General features: G+C 39.5%; 1 protein-coding gene and 1 long non-coding RNA gene across 2 annotated transcripts in view; both read right to left on the bottom strand.

Moving 5' to 3' along the window:
• The window catches only part of LOC109963732 (retinol dehydrogenase 12-like), a 10,891-nt gene that overhangs the window by 3,239 nt on the left and 1,826 nt on the right, over positions 1 to 5,826 (bottom strand). The gene's annotated exons all lie outside the window — the stretch shown is intronic.
• On the bottom strand, positions 866 to 1,482 carry LOC109963714 (uncharacterized). Its single transcript, XR_002275431.1, has 3 exons — positions 1,408 to 1,482; positions 1,206 to 1,270; positions 866 to 951 (listed from the first exon to the last, which is right to left on the bottom strand). It is a non-coding gene; the product is annotated as an uncharacterized LOC109963714 (long non-coding RNA).

The raw sequence follows: 5,826 nt of genomic DNA, 5'->3' as shown, positions 1-5,826 counted from the left end.
AGAAAGTCACACAGGCATTCAGTCAAAATTTGCTGTAGAGATAAGACAACTGTACCACTTTGTAGCAATAACTGTGCAGACAAGATGCTATCTAGACTCCATATGTGTTTCTTATGTATACAACTAATAGTTGTTGGCTCGCAGGTCCTTTGGTTTGTGTTTTTTAGTGCTGAACAGAGAGCACTGTATCTTTTAAATTGCTGAAATATCGCTAACACTAAGTGGTTTCCATTTTCATAGTACTAATCCCAAAAATAAGTGGAAGTGGTCAAGGTCTAATTTCTCTCTCTGTCTCATTCTGTCCTGTTTTGTGTAATCCCCTGTGGTGGCCTTTTTCTCTTTCTTTCAGTCATTTGCTATGAGTTGTTCATTCATTCTCTTTCCAGATTCAATGGCATACATCATGACAGCATGGCTGAATCTTTACTTTGTGCTGTTGATGTGATGCATGTGGTGCTGGAGTCGCATGTGGTTGTTTTTCCAAATCAACATACTGTAACTCACCACAATACATTATTGATGAGACACAACACCCCCATCCCCCTTACACAAACACAAATGAATAGGAGAAAAGTTTCAGATCAGTCTTGAGTAAGTTTTCTGTCTTTACAATTGTTTTCTATTGCCAGTTTTAAAACACTCATAAATATGACAGCCAACATTTGTTACATTCGTTATCAAGACTAAGTGGTACAAAATAACATTTTAAAGTTCTTTTTTTGGTCATGTCAGTTACTCAAACCACTTCCCTACATTTTATGGCTGCTTCACAGGTTATCGAAAAATGCATATGGCCAAGAAGTGTCAAATACAAGTATAGAGACTATAAATTTCAGTATGACTTACCTAAATGATTGACCCCTAACTGCATTTCAAAACCATCAACCGTCTTGGAGTAGGGGCACATCATGATGCCTGCATTGTTTATCAGGACATTCACTTGTTTCTCCTCTGAAACATACAGTACCACACAAACAAACTTACCATCTCTGCCAACCAATCAAGTTGCAATTTACGTGCATGCCTGTCCAGACTCATAAAGGAGACATTAAAATATAGGAAAGAGTTAAATTCCCCAGAAATATCATACGTTAACTAAATGGCATAAATGTAGTTTATATTCAGTAAATTGACTGTATTCACAATACAGTTTGCCAGTTCACATGCCAGTGAAGCCAGAGCTACTGTGCAAAGAAATGGTCTACCAATCAAAATTTGGAGTCCACATCTTGCTCATAGACACGTGGAGCCAAGCATCAAAACACCAACCCTGTGACAAATGACAAACAAACCTTCAGAGCTCCACCCGCCCTGGAAAACATCACTGTTTCAAGAGCATATGGATATTCTCTTTTCTTGAAAGAAAATGTGTACAGCAAGTGGAGATATTACTGGTTACTTACCTACCTTTTTTGATGAGCTCAGCAAATGCTCTGATGGACTTCATATCAGACAGATCCAATTTCCTGATGACCACATTCTCATTTCCTGTGTCTTCTAAAATGTCTGTCCGTGCCTCTTCTGCCCTCTCCAGGTCTCTGCATGCCATGACAATGCGTGCCCCTAAAAAAATGTTAAGGCACATATTCTACACACAAGAGATTTAAATCCTTCAAAGTTTCATTACTCCAAAGTATAATAGCTTTGCTTGTTTGCAGGCATACAGAGCTACCAATGTCAATTAAGGAGGAACTACTTAAATCACTCAGTGTAATTTTGAATATCTCCTAATGTTTTCCAAACTGTCATTTAGCCAGCTGCTCAGCTCACATGAACATAAGACCCTCTCAACTGTCGTACTCACTCACCTCTGATGCAAATTATGATGCATTCTCCTTAATAAGCCCAGAGCGGGGCTCCCCCCACACCCACCAGCACTACACACACAGACTCGTGCAAACACATACGCACATACAAAATAGCTGCTGTGCCCCGTAATTATGGAAGAGATGAGCCATTAATCAGTTGGAACGTAGCGTCTGTAACCCATCAAGCTGTCTTTGTTTCTCCCTCGCTGCTTCCCTTTAGAAAACCCAATTCATCACACAGTTCCCAGGCAGCCACATTCATTCAGTTAAATAAAACAGCAAACAAACATCGGGAACGGAGGGTTACTGAGTCAACTTAAAAATCATTCAGCAGATGATTACATAGTGTTATGTGTGTATATATAATATCAGAAAGCAATAGGGGCAAAATGCATATAATGATTTAAGTCAAGCCTGATCATACTTTGTATATTCAGTTACAGTAATTGTGAAAGAATTCCCTCACTTTTCAGAAAAGAAAGCAACATTCAAAAAGTTGGGACTCAGTTTGGCCAGTGCTCCAAGCAACTACCTTCTAATCATGCTGTCAGCATATTATATAATCACGTTTACTGAAACGACAGGGCATAGTTTGCCAGAGTATTCACCTAAAACAAGGAGCAGTTATTTTTCTGTGGTACTGTGCAATCACTCTGTCCTGTTATTGTGGTTTTTCTTCCACTTCTAATTTCACTTTTCTCTCTCCTTCCATCCTTTCAGTATATTTGATTAAAAAAAAACTTTACAAGTTGTGTTATTTTATTTACAACATAAATGTATATTTTTTAACAAGTGTAAGTGGCTGTTCTTAAAATAGAGGAGGTACCGTTCCAAGTGCAGACAAATGAACAAACTAGATCGCATATGCAGAACCTGATTTCATATTACCCACTGTCCCACTGTGTGTGTGTGTGTGTGTGTGTGTGTGTGTGTGTGTGCGCGCACACACTGCTGGGTGCACCCTCCCATCTCCTGTCTGGCACAGGAGTGAAGCAAACCTACACAATGCTCCCTCTGTCCACATGATGCTTTGTCGTCCATTTGTCTTTCACGTGGACAAGTGTTAAGCGAGATTCTCATTTCAGATAACAGAGATTTCAATCTCTTTCCTGTTTACTTTGGAAATGATAAGGTATGCTGTAGCTAGAAAATCACTTGATACTGCTAGATTTTCTCAATATAATATATATATATATATATATCACTTACACTGAATAAACAATTAAGTAGGATTAAACTGGATTCTGGCGGAGGGCTGGGGAGAGAGGGCACTGTTAAAGCTCACACTATATAGCTTTAAACCACCCAAGTATTAAGAGCTCCACTGAAGTGCAATGTGTGAGTCACAGTTAAAAAGCAATCAGGTACCTATCAGTGTGACTGAGCCAAAAGCAAACCGAGGCAGACACACAGTTGGAGAGACAACCCTGTGTAGCACTACCTCTTCTTGCCAGGTCCCGGGCTGTTTCTTTGCCAACACCAGTGTTGGCTCCGGTGATAATGACTGTTTTCCCATCTAGCCTCTCCTCAGATGTCCAGTGGTTAAAACACACACTCCTGAACAAGATACACAACAAGTAAAGCATTAATAAAGAGAAAACTCTGATGCATGGAAAATCAGTATTTTGTATTATTTTCCAGTCACGACTGCTACTGCTGTCAGTCACCCGTTTCATCTCTTTAGACACATTCACTGAAAAACAAGATTCTCGCTGTAATTTTTTGTACTACTGTAACTTGCTATGTTTCATATAAACATAAAGACACTTTGTTACATTTGAACACATTGGTGTTTGCAGTGTAGTCCACACGCAGCAGCACTTTACTTATATCCCATCATTGTGCTTATAATATGAAAACACCATTTTCCTGCAAGAATAAAAGATCATTCAGTTTAAACTCAGTGTAACAGTTGCGCAGATCGACAACCCTAGTAGTTAATTAAACAATTGTCAGTTACTCTACATAAATACTTTACAGACAAAGAAAAGTTGTGTAAATCTACATAAACTGTACATTTTACACAATTATAATCTGCCAAATCGTAGCACGGTGGAATGTAATCTTCTTAAATTTTCTCGCAAAGCTGGACACCTAACTTTTGCCGCTCTTTGCTGGCTGTGTCTCCTACCTGCAGTACATTTTTCCACAATAGTAACACTACAAGACCAACGAACCACTTCACCAAGAAATCAACAGTATGCTTCCCTCAGTCTTTACAACTGTCCTGTAGTTTTCCAGTTTGTCATCTCTCCCCACAGCGCCGCGTACAGGACTGCGCCAACCAGGAGGGGGCGCACGCGTAATTGATTCACAACTTACAATCCCTCCTTCTTCCTCCTGCAGTGGGTGAGCCTCAAGTAATATAGGCGGAACTGTCTCAAGAGAGGGTTATAAAATCTCAGGAATTTGAATTCAGTCAAAAACATTTTAGCCACTGTAGCATCCCCGGGGCATTAAATGTAACATGGAACTAGCTGACTTAAAGAGAAGGTTTATTAGCAGCAGTAATGACTAATTATGCTTTAACATGGTAACATGGTCACCTGTAATGCAGAGATAATGCTGCATTGTCGTTTCCTGGCCACTTGAGGTCCTCCTAAGTCTGATTGGACGTGACTGCAAATACCTAATCCCAGTCATGAGGGGGGAACAAACATAATCTTGCTAAATACCAAATGACTCTTTCACAATATCAGCTCTGTTGAGGAGATTTTAATGTTTGTAGCATGTTATTAAAACACACAAGCAGTTTGGAATATCAGTGACATTTTTTATTATGTGTGATCACATCTTTCTTCGACCTTTCCTCAGGCTTGGGTTTTACCATTCAAACTCTATTACAGTGAGTAGATCAGGCTCAGTTTGCCTACTTCATACAGTTTTGTCCATCATGTACATTACATTTTTTAGCATTTGGTAAACTCAGCTGATATGATGATGAGCTGATAAATATTGCTTCAGAGCACACTGAATCATTTTAATGTCTGCAGGTTTACTACCACTGGATGCCCAGCAGGTGGCAGCTCACAGCCCACAACTTTAAGGCAGTGCCATCATCCTGACCTGCCCTGCAGCTCCTCGCGCTGGCACAGTCTCTGTGAGGAAAGGCAAGAGAAGAAGTAGAGGGTAGGAAAGGAAAGGCATATGCAATCTCAAAATCCCATTATAATATTCTTCTTTCTGTAATCCTGTTCTGTTGTGGTTGCTGCAGGATTAATAAGGAGAATGAACGACGAGTGATGGAAATAGTACAAAAAATGTGATTTTGACATATATGTTAATAACTACTATTTCTATAAACATTACTGTCCATACTATCAAAGCAACACTAACATCCAGTTGTTTTTATACATGCATGGTTTGGCTAATTTGAATGAACTGATCTGAGTACTGATGCTACTGCAATAGCATTTCAAACTGACTTGTAGTGTCCTCCAGTGAGCAGCTGGTTCTCAGGTGTGACAATGCAGTAGATGCTGGTGTAGGCTCCCTCTGCAGGAGTCTTGACCAGGAAACCAAAGGTCTTGATTATGTCCGACAGAGGGCGCCTGATGTGCCTTAAAATTTCAGTGTTCACAATACCAGGGTCCACTGAATACACCATCACACCTAGGGCTTGAGGGAAAGGGGTGCAATTAGGAAGTACAATAAGTTGATGTGGATGTCAGTATATGTTCTGCTTTTCTACCCTTATAACAAACACTCAACAATAGATCACATGGTGCAGGCAGGGGCAATGAAATATCTGTTCAATATGAAAGTCAATGGTACAGTAACTAAGCTTTACATATCAATAAATCCACATAAAGTTTGTTATACTGTAGATGATAATAATTTACAAAAATCATTCAAAACTTTACTTTTATAGGACAATGATGAGACTGGCAAACAAAGTGTGATGGGTCAAGTGAAGATTCATTCTTTAAGATAAACATGTTTATGTCCACAAACATGTTTCTCCATGCTGTGTTTTTTGCCCAGAGCAGTTGTGGTTGAGGCCTAAAACACTCACACT

This window comes from Monopterus albus, unplaced genomic scaffold (genome assembly GCF_001952655.1).
Source record: "Monopterus albus unplaced genomic scaffold, M_albus_1.0 scaffold78.1, whole genome shotgun sequence".
Classification (NCBI taxonomy): domain Eukaryota; kingdom Metazoa; phylum Chordata; class Actinopteri; order Synbranchiformes; family Synbranchidae; genus Monopterus; species Monopterus albus.
Note: the sequence above shows the minus strand (reverse complement) of the source record. Positions and strands in the feature narration are given on the sequence as shown.